This window comes from Heterocephalus glaber, unplaced genomic scaffold (genome assembly GCF_053883595.1).
Source record: "Heterocephalus glaber isolate CG9 unplaced genomic scaffold, H.glaber_assembly_v1.0 deba00001442, whole genome shotgun sequence".
NCBI lineage: Eukaryota > Metazoa > Chordata > Mammalia > Rodentia > Bathyergidae > Heterocephalus > Heterocephalus glaber.
The window spans coordinates 17,153,873-17,172,226 of NW_028258296.1; the positions used below are offsets into that span (position 1 = coordinate 17,153,873).

Consider the following 18,354-nt stretch of genomic DNA (forward strand, 5'->3'; position numbering starts at 1 on the left):
GTCTTTTTACAATATATATGTGGTTTTTATGGTTTTATATAATTTCACCATCACATATGTGAACACACATACATACATGCACGTACATACACATTAATATAATTTAATTTCCATCTAGTAGGGAAAATCTGCTAATAGAGAATAATTGAGCAGGCACTTGAAAAAGACTGATCTGGGTTCAAATTCAAGCATTATCACTTGTTAGCATTTCTTGCTTTGGATATATTAAATTCTTGGCCTCAGTTTTTAATCTACAACATTAAAGTAATCTAGAGAACACTTCTTGGGGCTGTTGCTAGTATCAATTAATGGAAAATGGTTAGCATGGAACTTAGTAAATGCTAAATAATTATTAAAATTATTATGTTTATACTATTCAGATAAAACCATTAAAACAACTTTCTGGCTAAGAAGTACCAATTCTTTTGCCTTTTCTCATAGGAGATGGTTTTAAATCACCTTGGCCACGCAGGATGCTAAATCCTAAAAGTTTTATAATCCTTCTATCCATGTCTGTATCTTCCTCAAAATATTATTCCTAGAATGGAGCATGAGAATCTAAACAATTAAAATAGAGTTAGATTATGTCTTGCAGTTTTTATTCACATTCTAAATTTATTATTGCAGTCTAAACTACTTTTATTCTTTGCTGTTGTTTATTTTTCTAATCATATTTTACTACTGATTAAATACCAGATAAAGCATCTTTATTTTCCCCCTTGAATATGGTTGCTAATCACATATTCTTCAAACCAATTATAGGCAGTTGATGCTTTGGTCCCAAGGCTGGATCAATCGCACCATCGTTCCATCCAAATTTTGTCTATTTGTCTATTCTTTATTTTGAGACAGCTCCTCACTCAGTAGTCTGGATGGGACTCAAACTTGGCATTCTCCTTCCTTAGCCTCCTGAGTAGCGGGGGTTACTAGAGGGTGCCACTTGCTTGGCTTCATGCAACCTATTCTTGACAGGCATCCCTTCGTAGTATAGCTTTATCTCAGTCGTTGATAAATAGGTTCACATCAGACAAGGCCAAGGATTAAGGTCTGCGATATCCACTTGAAAACATTTCTCCAGGCTGACACAGATTCATGACTACTGCCATTGGTGCAATCATTCCACTAGTTATGAAACCACACAATAATCCAACCCTTAAACCCACATTTTGTCATCTGGTTCACAGGATATACTGAAAGACTTTAAATTCCTTGATAAAATCCACATTTGCATCCACTATCCTTATATACTGGTTTACTAAGTCTTGCAAAAAAGAATATACAAAATCAGTGTAAATATCTTATTCTTTTTGAATTTAAACTTTTTCCTAAAATCATTTTTTAAAATGCTTTTAAAATCTTTTATAAATATAATCTAGACTACCCAAGTTCCCCACCCCAGCAAGATAAATTCCATGGATCTAAAGTTTGTAGGTTCTGCCATTATTTGAACATCAGGCATTTACCTTTTGTGTCTCCTGACACCCTCTGTCTGTTGAATGGAATCAAGTAAACATTCTATAATACCATTTAGGTTTCTGGTAATAATTCACAGAGGTCAAGAGAGATGTTGGCAGCTAGACCAGTCATGTTATCCCAGGAGAGCGTATAGGTAAAGTGCTTAGACCTTGTGCCTAACTGTCTTAGTTCATATCCTAGTTCTATACTTCTCTAGTTAAAGAATCTTGGGTAAATTATTCAACTCAATAGGAACACAATCTTTATAGGGTTGCAGGGATGACTAAATGAACAAGTTCATGTAGACATTTAGTGTGTGATATCTGCTATGACCTCAATAAATGCTATCTTCATCACAATCCCTTTATCTTTCAATTTTTAGCCATTGTCTTATGATCTTGACTTCATTCATTCAACACATACTTATTAAGCAGTTCTTAGTACGTACAGGGTTCTAGGGATAAGCATGGAACAAAATCCCTGCACTCATGGAGCTCACATTCTAATGCAGGAAAAAGAACACACTCAAGTAAAGGCAGTAAGTGTTTGCAAAAGCAAGAAGTCTAAAGGTTAGAGAATGTTGGAAAGAAGTATTTTTCGAAGGGCAGTGAAGGCCCCTCTTGACCTTGTGATGTGTGGTGACATGTGAACAGAGTTATGAATGAATCAACAGGGAAGAAGCAAAAACATAAAAAAGATTTGCTTTCTCTTTTTCATGAATGAATTTTATGTCTTTTGACATAAAATTTTGACATAAAATTATTGACTTCAAAAAAATGGGCCTACTCCTTTACTGATCTTCCCTTTCCTTTCATTTCATGCTAAGGAAAAGTATTTTCGGTTCTTTTTAGTGTCTTTCACAAGCCCCAGCTCATTCTGAGCCTTACTCTTGCTGCATTTTTATAGGTCTGTTCTACCTTCATGTATTTATGCTTGATTATGTGTCCCCTTTTGCCATCTTTTGTAGATTCTGTTTTAAATTCAGAGTCTGTCACTAAGTCCCTTTGCAGCACACTGCTTTCTTTAGTTTCCTCCCCATTTTCTTCCTCATTAGAATCATTTGTGTTTGCATAGGCAGAACACTGCTTAAATCAAACTCTATGAGCGCATGGCTGCTTTTCCCCAAGGTTCCAATCATTTCCATTTTACCTACTGGTTCTTGTCAGAATTGGGTCTTGAGCAGGAGTTCCCTGTAATGCTTACTCTGCCTTCTGGGAAATGAAATTATCAGCAAGGCCGGTCAAGAAATTGTTAGTGTTTTGCTTTCTGAGGAATGAAAGTTTCTGCAGATACTTGGAGACTAAAATCTCTAACACTAAGATATGTTGCTGCTCTGTCAATTTTGTGGTATGCAGTGAGAAAGAATCCATCTATCTCTCCTTCCCGCTAAAAAATCTGTAGTGCAGCCTCCTAGCGTCGTCATTTCTCCGTGTTTTTCATATTACGTTCTTCCAGATTCTTCTCCAGTGTTCCTCCATCCATACAGTCTTGGATTTACAGGTAGGTTCATAGCTTCTAACTACCAAGGTTTATTCACCTACCTGCTGATCAGTTCAGTCTAATTATAATTAAAATAGAATTAAGTAAAATTATGTCCTATATATGATCAAAGTCTATGCCTGAAAATGATGAAGTTTCACTCTAGTTTAATATTTCTAAGCAGCATGAAATAGTACAAAGCTTTGCGACAGAAGGTGGATTCTATTTGTCCAGTCACACACATACTATGGTAGCTGGGAGACTTTTGAGAAGCTGGAGACTCATCACAGGTTGATGAGGATGAAAAAACTGGCTCTTCTACTTGTACTGACCAGCAAATGATAGCCTCAAAAGGTAAATTGACTTGCTTAAGGTCTCACAGCTAGTTAGAGACAATATCAAAGCTGGCTGGGGATTTTTATCCCAACTGCTAGATACTTTTTGTTTCCCCTTAGGCAAGTACAATTCATCCTTACCATCTTACCCTTCAGGAATAGCCCAAGGATTTACTTCTACTTCTGTGAAATGGCAATAATAATATCTGACCTTCTGCCTCACAGAGCTGCTGGGGAGTGGAAGGAGATCATAGATGTGGAATAATAGTTGGTTATTCATGTAAGGTGGTATTATTATGGAGATGATTTTAATGACTTAATCTGTAGGTTTCTGTGGACTTTCTTCCTTCTCCTTTGAGTGACTTGCATTTTAAATTTTAATCTGTGATGAAAGGTGTTTACTTTGTTGTACATTTACAACAAATTGCAGGCTGCATGTGTGCACCCCTGTGTGTGTGTGTACCCTGTGTGTGTGCGTGTGTGTATGTGTGTGTGGTCGCAACAGAAGAAAGAGCCTAGGTTTGGCATTCTTGTGACCAGCGTATTGATCCTGTCCCATCCCTGAGGAAATGCATGATAATACATTTCTTAACCCTTCTGATTTTAGTTTGCTGGTCTATTAAAGAGATAAACATTCCTTTCTCTTGCAGTAGTGAGAACTGTTACAGAAAGGCACAATATCGACAGCTGGTTGTTTTTTTTTCTCTTTTCCTCCTCCTCCTATGCCGTTTTTGATGGCAGACACTATTTATTTATCTTTGTATTCTTAGAGTCTAGCACTCAATAGCTACACAGTGTGTTTGTTGAATGAATTATTTACCAAGGTGAACAACAGGGAGCGGGTCTGAGGGTGGCAGCATTTTGTAGGTCAATGTTTTTCCAACTCTACTCGTAAAAGCACAATATTGAGTCTTGTGAATGTGCTGCAAAAGCTGCAGAAGTGATAAGGATGTAGCTGATGGGGAATTCTGTTCTTTCTCTCTCTCTCTCGTTAATCAGAGCATTCCACATGTTTCTCATTAATATATTGGGCCCCTATATATTGCTTTTAGAGGAATGGGTTTTTTAGCTAAAAGAAAGTTGAAACAAAGTATGTACCTGGACAGAACACAGGCTTTAAAGAATCCCAAAGATGCACCTTCTCATACTTCTTTCACTGTCAAGCAAGTCAAGCTTTCTGTGCCATGGTTTTCTGGTTTGTCCTAGGCCTGGCACTGTTTCAGGTTGGTTGTAGACATGTATACAGATACCACATGCTCAACTGCCATTCCCCGATGCATTTAGCCAAGGATACAGGACCGGAATGCAGGTGGCTGCGTGCATCTGAAGCAGGTGCACATAGCACAGCATACCTGGCTCAACTTTTCTCTCCCTCTCCTTCCCTAGGGCTCCACTGCCAGAGTTGAAAAACACATTTTTAAAAACTCCAACTCGATATCCAGAAGAAGGTATTCTCACAGCCTAAACACTTCCATATAAGGAAATGTTTAGAAACAGGGCTCTCCAGGTTCGAGAACCAAACAGGCAGAGGCCAGGAAACCTCCTATGGGCAGGCAGAGTCATTTGGAGCCAGGGATCCCTGAATGGTGTCTCTTCTTTCATCTCCCAGTATTCCTGTTCCCCTGGAAATTTATTTTGAAGATTAAAATAAAGTAGGCATAACATTAAAATATTTAATAATGTATAAATGGTTGGGCTTGGGCACCAAAAGATCAGAACAGATGCTGGTCATAAACTACCCACAAGGCCTGCCAGCGCATACCAGCTGAATGCCAGCCCTAAAATAAAGTAACATTAAAATGTCCTCACAGTATTTGACACATAGATGGCACTTGATGAATGTTCATCCCTTCCCCTGCTCCTCTCTTCCTCTTGAATTAAATCCAGTAAAAATACCAAATGGCAAATCCATGAAGAGATATCTTCAAGTAACTCAAGAAGTTAAGCTTATTATTTTATTAGAAACATATATGAATGAGGGGATAATTTCTAATGGCTAAATCGCTTTTTACAAAATTAACTGTACACTATTCCCTGAATTAGAATCCAGGGGTTAGCTAGTAGTGTGTCTTAGATATACCCAGTGTGCTTGTCTCTCTCTTTTGAATTTATCATTTTCTCTGAAAGGAAGAGTTAATTAATTAAATTAGTTAGATATCTACTAAAACCACCAAAGTTTTTTTTCCACTTTTCCGAGAGCAACCAGAGATTGTGATGCCCTCCTTCCTAGCAGGGATCTCTGCGCGAATGAGCCACTGAATGCATGTGTAGGACTCCTTAGGAAATTTAGCTTTAAAAAAAAGTTGAGCCAGCCTTCGGAGAGTCTTACTGGTTGGGACAACAGAGTTAAAAAGAAGTAGGTCTGGCTGAGGGCAGTGGCACACACCTGTAATCCCAGCCCTGAGTGAGGCTGAAGCAGAAGGATAACAAGTTCGAATCCCACCTAGGAAACTTAGTGAGACTGTCTCAAAATTTTAAAAAAATTAAAAGGGTTGGGGATGTCACTCAGTGATAGAGCACCACTGGGTTTGATCCCCAGTACCACACACACAAACACACACACATACATACACACATACATTTTTAGTAGAAGTAAAACTGAACTGTAGCTACTTAAGGATGAGTAAAACAAGGAAGGACTAGAAGTACAGACAGATGGAAAAACAAATGGCTGGTTTCTTTGTCTGGCTGCCTCATCAGATTCCCAGGCTTGGTATTGGGAATTTTATAACAGCCCTTCTCCTACTGTGGGTCTGAGAAAGCTCACGGGCAGATTAGGCTCAGTGATAGAGCACAAACCTAGCAGGCAGAAGTTCCAGATTAAATGCCCTTTCTCTTTGTGTCAGCCTTATTATTTAGTCTCATTACTTTTGTTTCTTCTTGTTTGTAAATCTTTTTGTAAATCCTTTCTGGAACATGAAGGAAAATGAATGAATGAATGAATGGATGAATGAATGAATGAATGGATGAAATGAGTAAGTGTTCCTAGTAGCAAACTACATTCAATTGTGAATAGTTCTCTCAAGTTTAACCAGATATTGTTCTAGTGTTTCTTCAAGGACTGGGAATTATGAATTTAAGGAAAAACTAAGCACTTTCTATTAAACAACAATAAAAATCATAAGCTATGAGCATAATAAGGTGTGAGAGGATCCTTCAAAATGAGAAAAGATACCTGGGAGTGTGAAAATAGTAACAGTGTGTTACACACATGTACAAATCTGCCAAAATGAAATTCATTAATCTGTATAACCGATACCGAATGTGCTAATAAAAAAGATAAGAAACAAACAGAAAAACACTTTTAGAAAACTAAAAGTGTGGGCTGAGGCTAAACCTCATGGTTAGAGCACTTACCTTGCTGTGAGAGGCCCTGGGTTCAATTCCTAGAGCTGCAAAACAAAAAACAAAAAACAGACAAGCAATGCTAAGTGCCAGCAACAACAACAACAGTGTATATATGATGGCGGAATTTTTGTGTAATCAATATAAAGCTATATAGGTCAGAATGAATTTAAAAATTATTACCAGGGTCCTGGGGGCTGGGAATGTGGCTCAGTGGAGGAGCCCTTGCCTACTGTTCATGTGTTCCTTTGTTCAAACTCCAACACCGAATAAAAAAGTCTTTGCTGTAATACAACTGAGTGGTATTACTTTGCTGTAATACAAGCTGAGTAACCGAATGTTCAAAATCCTTTTCATATTAGCTTGTACACTTTTAGCACTTATGTAGCAGTATTTTGAAAGTCTGTCACTTGTGTTTTGCTATTAAGAGTAGCAGAATAATAGCAAATATTGGTCCGGGGATTTAGTTCCGTGGTTTCGCTGCCTGCTGCGCAAGTGCAAGGACCCGCGTTTGATCCCCGGTACCTAAAAAAAAAAAAAAAAATAGCAAATATTTAAAGAGATATTATGGGTCAAGTGCTGCCTATATTTCATATAACCTTCAAAGCAACACTATAAGATATGAGTATTTATTATTGCCATTTTATTAGTTAATTTTTGAGACAGAGTCTTGCGATGTATTTCAGGCTGACTCTGAACTCATTTTGTAGTCCATGCTGGCTGGGATCCTCCTGCTTCAGCCTCCTGAGTCTTGAAATTACAAGTGTACTTCACGATGCCTAACTCAATCTCCTCCATTTTATAAATGAGGAATGAGAATTATTTAAAGATAAGCCCTCCGTAACTTGCTCAAAGACACACTATCTTAATATGATGGAACTGAGATCTAAACCCAGGTGATCTGGTCCAAATTCTAAGGTTTTCTGTTGCTTTTTGGAGGGGGGTGGGAATTAACGCTAACCAGAATAAAATGAATCTACATTTTCCATGAGGGCATTTCATATCTTTTTCAATAGATATTTTTCAAGGTAAGGAAAAAGTTTTACCTTCAATATAGTTTTTATGTTTTTAAAAAAACTATAATTTCTTTGAAGAGATGTGTGTCAAGAACTTCAGTGGTTGTGTGTCAAAAACTTCTGCAGTGCAAAGTGATTCTGAATGGTACTTAGCAAATTCTTCACTGAACCAAATTGTAGAATTTTAAGTGACATGTGAACATAAAGGATTTGAGCCTTGTGTTCATTACACATCAGCAAAAGAAATCCTTCTTTCTAAATATATGTTGTGTTACAATTTAAAAATAATTTTAAAGATATTTCATATTTTTAGTGTGGACACAGACTAAGCTAATTGGTCAAATCAATTATTCAATTTTAAGTTGGAGTCCCACCAAGGTTATTTAGTGAGACCCTGTCTCAAAGAATAAAAAGGGACAAGAGGGCTAAAACAAAACAAAAACCCTGACTGTATCTTTTTATCTTTCAATTTGGCAGAAATAGGAAAAAGGGAAAAATAAATTTTTGAAAAGTAAATACTATGATTACTGAAAGCTTAATTTTATTATTGTCATTTAGAAGAGACTTGCTTAATGGAAAAAGAAAGAAAAGTTCTATTATGAAACGGATCAAATCATATAACAACATTAGTTTCCAGGATATACAGGAAATCATGGTTTTCTTTTAAATAGACTCTACCCCAACAATTAACGATAGCATTGTTCTAATAAGGTTTCAAAAGTTTAAAGTTGGCCAGCTAAGTGTAAAATGGTAGGCAGGTGTTCTTCTGCCCTTGGTACTGGATGGTGGGTCCCAGACAAATTTTTTCCATGTGTTTGGTGTCCTGAACAAAGAATTGGACAAAAGGGTGGTACATTTATTTAAGGTGGGAAAGAAGTATGCTCTGCAGACAGAGAGAGAGAGAGAGAGAGAGAGAGAGAGAGAGAGAGAGAGAGAGAGACTCTCAGTGCCCCAAGGACAAGGGAAAGAGGTCTTCTATCTGAAATTCCTGGATTCCTTCTCCCTCACTCACGCAAATATGGAGCTGGCATGGCTGTCCTAACAAAAACTCATTTCTCCTAGTACCGGACTTAAACTGCCCTATGGAAAGTCTCCCTTGGCTTCCCATCAGACGTCAAGGGAGAATGGGAAACGTCACTTCTCTTGATTGTTTCAGGAGCTCCAGAGACATCCCAGATCCTGTCCAGTGCTCTGGAGCTGCACACTTCCCTTGGGTCTCCACGACTTTGACACAATCAGCTTAGGTGTTTGACCCACTCGCCCCAGCCCCAATGTCCTACCTCATTCGGAAACAAAATTAAGAAAATACCAGCTCATTAGACAAGCATGGTAGTAGTGCACACCCATGTTCCAAACACTCTGGACACCTGAGACAAGATTGCCAAGTTTGAGCTCAGCCTGAGCAACTCGGCAATTTAGTGAGATCCTATTTCAAAATTAAAAATAAAGGGCTGAAGATATGGTTTAGAGCAGAAATGCTAGGTTGACTCTCAAGGTGCGGGGAGAGAGAAAGGAAGAGAAAGGAAGGAAGGGGAAGGGAAGGGAGGAACAAACCAGTTAACTGAAAATTGGATTCCGTAAGACAATGTTTTGATGTGCAATCATCCTAAAAATGTGTAAATAAAAGCAGAAAATGAAATTAGGAATGATAATATTATTATTAGCACTCATAAGAATCATCACAATTTGGGGATATTAAAGTTATTCTTAACTCAGATTCCGTAGATCATCTCAATTCTATGTAAATATTCTCCTTTGAAAGTATAAAGTTTTTTTGAGGTACTGAAGATTGAACCCTGGGTCTTTGGACTGAGCTACATCACCAGCACTTTTTTTTTTGGTATCAGGGATCAAACTCGGGACCTTGCACTTTCAAGGCAGGCATCAGAACCACTGAGCTAATTCCCTGGCCCACCAGCACTTTTTAATTTTGTATCTTGAAACAGGGTCTTGCTAAGTTGCCCAGGCTGGGCTTGAACTCAGGATCCTCCTGTCTTGGCTTCCCAGAGTGCTGGGATTAGAGATGTGCACCGCTATGCCTGCCTCGGAAGTATAAAAATGAATTATTATTAATAATAAATTCAATACATTTAATTAGTATTAAAACGAATTATTTTTGAAACATATCTAGGACTATCAGTTACTTCTAGTACTTTTTACTGGGGTCTTTTTGTCTTAAAACATTTTGTATTTAGCTGTTTCTGCTACATTGTATGTCTTACTTATTTGTTTAATTGCCCCTATTTAAACTCTGAAATAGTCCTTAGGAGGTCATTTCCCTGCTGTGTGTCTGAAAAAGTCTGATTTCTTTCATGTCCTGTCTTGGTGAAATACTTATGGGGCATTATGTGATACAAAAATATTCAAAAATTGTTGGGAGCAACGCTACATAATTTTAGGGAAAAATCATTTGAGTAGGCCTAGTTCTCCGGCCTACAGGCCATCTACGACATTTCAGACATAATTGCATTTTGGCTTCGGGTCACATCTGAGACCTCAGTGATGCCCAGATGCTGTAATGCTCCAGGACCAGACCACACCTGCGGGAGACGCCAGGGAGGAACCAAATCTTCATCTGCATAGTTCCTCATTGTTCTTAGATTTCCACTGTCCCCGTCTTTTTACACCTTGTTTATCCCAATGTAAAGTACTGAACTCTGCATTTTCACTTGTTGCATCTGTTTCCCCATGTGCTGAATAAAAAGTGCTGCAAGCTAGGGGGCTTTGTCTTTGCTGCCCAGAGCAGCACTGATCAGACCCAAAGCTCAGCTTCTTCTCAGTCTCATTTTTCTACCTTTCCTGTAATTCGCCGTGTGCTGCCGTGGCTCACAGGAGACCAGGACTCACTGCAGAGGTTCTGGTAACGTCCCCTTCCCCTGTTCCCTACAAAAAATCATCCTTTGTTTCCAATACGGTGCCCATCCATCTAGGGAGACAGAACAAGTCCCACAAAGACCCGGGAGCCTAGGAACGAACATTAACGAAGAGTGGGGGGAGTGGGCAGAAAACCGGTGCCTATGAATCTAAAGAGAGAAAGGGCTAAGTTGGTCAGTCAGAATAATGGGGTAGAGGGCCGGGGACTTAGCTCAGGGGTTCTACCACTCGCCTCAAAAGCGCAAGGACCTGAGTTCAATCCCTGGAACCAAAAAAAAAAAAAAGAAGAAAGAAGAAAGAAGGCAGAAGGAAGAAGAAAGGAGAAGGAGAAGGAGAAGATGAAGAAGAAGAAGGAGAAGGAGAAGATGAAGATGAAGAAGAAGGAGGAGGAGGAGGAGGAGAAGGAGGAGAAGAAGAAAGGGGTAGGGCTGGAGATGTAGGCCAGGGGTCTAGGGCTTCTCTGGCATGCTGAAGGCACAGGGGTCACTCCCCTGCACACACACACAAAAGGGTTGGTAAGCACACAAATGACGTACTGGATACACAAAGTTTTGGAACACCTTAAGGCTTATTGCTACTATTCAGTACGTGTCTTCTACAGTGGCATATAATTCCTATATTTGTTCTACATATAAATTATTGACTAATAGAGCTCAAAATGAAAATGTTTATAGATACAAGGAAGAAAAAGTGAATGGTGATTAAACGGCAAATGGGTGAAATATAGACTCCTCTTGATCGGTCTTGTTTCCCACTGAATGGAGGGAGACAGGGGTCAGTGTGTGTTTCACTTTCCTTCAATGACACAGTAAGACAGAACGTGAGACATTAGAATAAGCAGGGTGAATCATGCCAAGAGATACTTTGCTTTGGACTTGGGAGAAGCAATAAAGAACGTCAGAGAATGTAGGAAGTCAGCGTTTGCATATTTTGTTCAAAAGGGGCAACTCTCCTGCGAAGTATTGTTAGAAGCTAAAGTATTCAATGTGTTTACAAGATCTTATTAGTTTATGCCTAGAAGCTGGAAATCCATATTTTTATGAACATTTGGGGTTTTTCTTCTCAGCAGTACTGAGGATTGAACTCAGGGCCTTATGAATGCTAGGCAAATGTTTTACCACTGAGCTACAAACCTAGTTCAGAAATCTAATTTTAAAGAGTTAACAAACAATTGATTAGAAGCAAAGCAAACAAAACAAAACACTGTGTGCCCCGGCATGCATGAGGGCAAACAAACCACGTTTATTGGCTAGATTTTTTTTTGCAGACAAGAAGAAAGGAGACCTCTTTTGTATGTTATGCTAGGACCAGGGTGTATAAAGTTCTGAGAGTTCTTAAGGAGCTTCCAGTTTGGTAGGGAACAAGGACAAGTAAACTAATAAATATCACGATGTGTACAATAAGGGCTATGATCATCAATATTCATTTTTGAGAAAATTTCACATCATCAGAGAAGAGTAAAATGACATTTAGTATGATTTTCTTAGCAAAATACTATGATAATATGTTCTGGGAAGAGTTTAAAAAGCTGTAATGTAAAACAAGATTGTAAACAAAAAGAAGCTGCATGTAAAGTGACAGCAGAAAATCAAAGTATCCTGGAAATTTCTATTAATTAATTTAGTCTTTAAGATAATGCTAATACAATTTTCTAGTGATTCGGCAGGATAAAATTGGTTAAAATACTTTTTGGCTCTTGCATGTAGGGTTTTAGGCTTTGACAACTTAGTGAGTCATAAATGAGCTAAGATAGAAGTATAGTGCTTTTTAGTATAATATGGAATTTGTCAAAGATGTTTTGCCTTTAAATAAAACCAATGTGCTAGGGTACAAAACATAACCTTTGGAAAGCCCTATGTAAGGGCACATTGACTCTCAGTTCTGAGGTTTCCTGGACACAACTTCATCTCATATAAGTTGGTGGCACAAGAATAGCACAAGGAGTTGGATCGAAAACAAGGTGATCAGTCAACTTTTCAATTTTTCTGAATTCAGGAATACAAAAAAGGCCTTAATTTCTTGCCTTCCTTGAGACACTTCCTGCCTTCCCAGCAAACCACACACACACACACACACACACACACACACACACACACACAAGATGATTAGTAGTGGAAGCTAGAAAGTCCTTGAACAAACTGCCCGCATTTGCCTTTCACTTAAAAGAACAAACATATACAAATGCTGTTATTACATTGAGTTTTTGGAAAACACATTTTTATTTCAATCACTAATTTGTTATGGGTATTAAAAATTTACATATGGCTTACAGAAATATTTCAACAAATTGACTGAACATGTTTATTAACATATTTCACATGCTAGTATGTAAATTTATGTGTTTGTTGATAAGTACACTTGTGATGAGTATGTTTGATTTGTGATGAGTATATCAGATTTCTAGGTTGACTTCTAATCTCTGTATTGGCAAAAGCAGGGCTAAAATATTTGGAGAATACAAGTAGCCTTATTATTGAAGTAAGTATTTTTATTTTTTTATTTTTTTGGTACCAGGGATCGAACTCGGGTCCTTGCACTTGCAAGGCAAGTGACGGGACCACTGAGCTAAATCCCCGGCCCATGAACTAAGTATTATACTGATATATGGAGATGAAGCTCAGTGTTAGAGCACATGCCCAGCATGTCCAAGGTCCTGGGTTCAATCCCCATACCACCAAAAATTCTCTGTAAAAAGTATCTGAGAATGTGTGAAGTCTTTAAGCAAATTTTAAAAATATAACCTTTTAAAAACTATTATCTCCCCAAGAAGTCTTGATGCTACTTTGGTAGATGAGGGATTTTTGAGCTAGGCATGGTGGTGCATGTCTATAATATTAGCATTTAGGAGGCTGAGGCAGGAGGATCACTGTGAATTCCAGGCCAGCCTGGGCTACACAGTGAGTTCAAGGACAGCCTGAGCTACATAGGGAGCCCCTGTTTCAAAAAACAAAGCAAATGAAAAAAAATACTGCATGAGATTGCTGAGGGTTTTTCTTACCTCCTCGCCAAGGCTGGAGTGTTCTAGGTAAAATGTGTACGATGGTACAATGTTGGGGCTGATTTATGGATGGCTGGAAAAGTGGAGAAGTGGAGAAGACAGAAGCTCCCAGGTTTACTGAATGCCACAAAAATAGATTGAGAATTTAGGTGTAAAATTGGGATCTCTCTGATAAAGGAATTTGTTGAGAAAAATGGATGAAAACATTGAAAGAAAAATGAAATGAGGTGGGTGAAATCCTAGCACTCTGGGAAGCTGAAGCAGGAAAATGTCAATTTTGAGTCCATCCTCAGCAATTTAGTGACTTAGCAAAATCCTGTCGCAAAATGTGAAAAAAAATACAAAGGGGCTAAGGATGTAGCTCAGGTATGAAGGCCCTGGGTTCAATCGCCAGTAATGGGAAAGAAAGAAAGAAAAAAGAAAACCAACAAGCATACGAACTGAATGAGCCCACCAAAATCTAATAATGAAAAGGAGATTAGCAGCACACACAGGAAAGAATATAGGGTAGAGTTTAAAAAAAATGAGAGAGAAGAGAGAGAGAGAGAGAGAGAATGAATTAGGTATAAAGAATAAATCCATATGATTATGTTCAGTATAGAAGCTATTTCAGTAAAGGTTAATTTTTCTGTATGTTTAAAAATAAAATTGAGCCAGGGTAGGGGTGGACACTTTTAATCCCAGGAGTCAGGAGGCTGAAACAGAAATATCACCGAGAGTTCGAGGCCAGCCTGGCTACATAGTGAATTCAAGGTCAGACTGAACTACACAGTGAGAACCTGTCTCAAAAAACACCAGACTAAATAAATAGATTAAAAATGAAATAAAATAAAATTGATACGAACATGTCTGAAATTCATTCCATAACCTCACCAAAACTGGGGAATTATTCAATCATTTACAGCACTTTTATGAGTAAATGCATTTCAGAGGAAAAAGGGCAAGGATGAGATCTATTTGAAAAAAATTTTGTAGTAGTTTGAAGAAATTCTTAAAATCTCCGAATGTCATGCGTGTTAAGGATGTCACATACTCCTGTGTAGCCTGAGTTTTGTGTATCTATTTATAAACTTTTGTGTATATTCTTCTTTCTTTTCCTTGCCTATCTCCCCTTTGTTTCCACCCATGATTTATTTCTCAGGAGAGAGAGGATGTTTACTGCTTTCCATAGCACCTACAGCAGTGCACTGAGGAAAGCAGGTTTATCTAGGACTGCTGAATAACTGCCTTTATTACCCTTCCATTTCAAAAAACAGGTCAACCTACAATTTCAGTAAAGATGCAAAAGTAAGAATGTGCATATGAAACAATGTGCAAGTTTTTCTGACAAGAAAGCACTCTGCTCTGCCCAATGGAGCACAGTTGGGTCTTCTAGCGGGGTCCCCTGCATACAGTGGGGGATCAAGGAACACCTCACACCTGCTGCAGCAGCTCAGAGTCACACTGGGGCCGTCAAGGACAATGTATTCCACACTCATTTCCACTCCTTCTTGATATTGTGCTAGAACACAAATATATAGACATAGATATATACATATACATGTGCGTATATATATTTTACAGAATTTAAATAATTCATTCCTATAAATTATTTAAATGACTTAAAAATTCCTTTGTCAAACAGATTAATGGAACCTTGTTATTCAAAAGATAAATCATTTTATATGAAGTGGCAAAGACTTCAAGGGCTAATAAAGGTTTTATGAGAAATGAAGTTTTAATAAATTAACACTTTTGAATGTGCTTCTATACACATAAATATACATACATATGCTTATAATGATATTTATATCAACATTTTCTGAGTGAGTTTTAAAGGAGACAATATTCACAGTATTTAAAATAAAGTACTTTATAGATATGATTTTTAGGAGCTGAGGTATTATAATTCACAAAGTAAAGTAGAAGCTTTAAATAATAGTGCTATATGTGTAGTGAGATAAAACAGACTAATTTTTTTCTATCTGTAGTATGAATGCAGTAATCATTAATCTTGGGCAACTTTACTCGTGTCATTTTCTAGATTTGAAATGTATTCGGCATGCCAGTCTTTTTGCTGCATAGGTCTTAATCAGAAAGCTGTTTTGCTCTAGAAAATTATGGTGACCTACTATTTATGTAACAAGACCTTAAGACCCTGGGAAAATTTTAAAGGATTTTTATGAAGCTCAGTACACATTCTTCAGTTAAATTTTGGCATAGTTTCAATTTGAGACTCCACTGAAATTCAGTTGGTTCATTTCATAATTAAAAACAAGAAAATCCTAGTAACAAAAATATATAATGTATGGTACTCTTGTTTACAATAGAAACATCCATAAAGAAGGAAACATATTCTAACTTTTCTTGTTACCCAAAGGGAATTGCATCTTTAATCACACAAAGCACAACTGCCTTCTAATTTTGTTTAAAGTGTTTCAGTACTTACAAAAACCAGATCAGGTTATTATAAATCTAGAGCAAATTAGAATCACTGGCCTCTGCTCAGCTCTATGTAAGGGTTCTATGTATATCATAAATTTAATGGCATATTAAGACACACATCTGTTTCAGTTTTGTAGATGTTAATAATCTAACTGTAGAGTATTTAAACACTTCTTTCATTAAGTGGAAAATTCAGGCAGATAGACTTCCCTCAGTTATAAGGTATAATATTTTACCTCCAAATTTTGGTAATCTATAAATTTACCCATGTAGTTAAAGGTAGTTTTTTGAGGCCAGGGATTTAGCTCAGTGGTTTTGCCGCCTGCTGCACAAGCTCAAGGACCGGAGTCCGATCCCCGGTACCAAAAAAAAAAAAGATAGTTTTTTGAATATCCAATCTAATATCTATTTTTGCCATTATATGATTTCTTCCTGTATAGAATCATCCAACATAGGCAAATATGCCAACATTATTATTTCAAGTCAATGCTTGCATAAAATATTTTGATTTATATATACATATATGAGGCTTAAAATAATTTTGCAATAAAGCATTGGAGAGAAAGTAAATACTGAATAATTATATGAAAATGTCAAAATTCATTTTTTAGATATTAAAAAATTCTTTAATTACACATGAACTATTTTTAAGTGATAAATGACAGTCCTCTTGGGATTCATATTACTTGAAAATAATTCACATATATATAGTACTTGGATTCCATGATTATTTACATTTTATAGTCAGCATTTGTACCCAACTTGTCTCTGATTTTAACAAATTATAATTGTTTCATGTCATCTCCATCACATTTTTCTTTCAGACCTGGCACATTACACACAGGAATCAGGTAGTATCACGAGTTATTGTGGTTTGGTTGTCACTATATAATAAACAAGAATTGGCTATTCTTGCAGTATATTCCATATGGTTTAAACAATTAAAAATATATGGTTTTATTTGGGACCATTAATTCAAGTGGTAAGGACACAATAGTAATTAAGTTGGTGTCATGAATTACATCCCCATAATGAAGGAGGCCATTCTTTTAATACACTAATAATCCTCTTTCATTATAATGTAGATATGTGATTTTGGTAAGCAGGAAAATTGAATGAAAGTGTGGATGATTCATGAAACACATTTCCATCACTAAAACAAGAACAATGAGAGAATATCTTATCCAAGTGATGGTTCAGCAACATCTTTTAATGAGAGTGGATTCACGGGTTATTTACATGTTTTTGTTTTAGTTCTAATACAAGACTTTTTCCCCTCAATTTTTCATTAAATATCACTCAACGAAGCCTTATCATCACTAAATCATGTCAGTACTCTTCTGAGATAGAAATGATATTTTGATATGATTCTAAATTTGTATATTAAAGCATTTTTACATATTACAAAATCAGATGCCTATTACATCACTGTTTGGTTTAGAATCTAAGCAACTGATTTCATTGTGACTTTAAGAATAGTAAAGGAGCTGGGGATTTAGCTCAGTGGTTCCAGCGCCTGCCTTGCAAGCCCAAGGTCCTGAGTTTGATCCCCAGTACCAAAAATAAAAAAGAATAGTAAAGGAGGCAGAAACATAGCTCAGTGGTAGAGCTCTGAGCATAGCTTGTGAGGATCTAGGTTCAATCCCCAGCACCACAACAAATGCATTATAAAGAAGTGTAGTGGGCTGAAATTGAATCATAAAGATTTAAATCATTCCTGAAAACAGAGATGGGAATATTCTATTATCTTATCAAGAAATTATGAAATAAATAGGACACACATGTGTAAAAACTGAATGATTTCTCTGGTGTGAGAAACTGAAAATGTAAATAAGGACTAAAAGCTATAATAATGTGAAATAGGAAGAAAAGGGGCAAAGGGGAAGAGAAAGTGGGAGGCGTAGGGGAAAGGAAAGAAGGCAATGGAATTAATATGAGAAAATGAAAAAATGGAAACAAAGTCTTTGTAAATAGGGAGGGATGGAGGGGTTGAAGGGAGGGCAGGGGAATGGGGGAAAAAATAAGAACCAAGATAGAATACATAAAGATACAAATTTCCAATGGTGAATGTCATTATATTGTACACCTAAAATGTACCAATAAGATGAATTTAAAAAAAAGAAATTATGTGATAAGACCTAAATTAAACAGGCATGTATGTAATCCCAGCACTCTGGGTGACAGGCAGAAGGATCACAATGAATACAGCCTGATCAATTTAGCAATTTAGCCAGACCATGTCTCAAAATTAAAATTTTTTTTTAAAGGCTGGGGATATAGCTCAGTGGAAAGTCCCTGGGCTCAGTCCTCAGAAACATACATGCACACACACACACACACACACACACACACACAAACACACAGTATTTTATTTTGTACTTTGCTGTTCTTGTTCTTCCATGCTCAAATTTGTTTTTACTAAAATTTA

At 37.1% G+C, this 18,354-nt stretch overlaps 2 protein-coding genes across 14 annotated transcripts in view; one reads left to right on the forward strand and one right to left on the reverse strand.

Moving 5' to 3' along the window:
• Positions 1-18,354, forward strand: part of Adgrl2 (adhesion G protein-coupled receptor L2) — a 537,596-nt gene that overhangs the window by 324,138 nt on the left and 195,104 nt on the right. The window lies entirely within an intron of this gene.
• Positions 1-18,354, reverse strand: part of LOC147827621 (uncharacterized) — a 68,987-nt gene that overhangs the window by 42,773 nt on the left and 7,860 nt on the right. The window contains exons 2-3 of the mRNA XM_087212978.1: positions 6,798-7,139; positions 6,627-6,661 (exon numbers count right to left, since the gene is read on the reverse strand). The gene's annotated coding sequence lies outside the window, so the exon portion shown is untranslated. The remainder of the gene's footprint in view (positions 1-6,626; positions 6,662-6,797; positions 7,140-18,354) is intronic.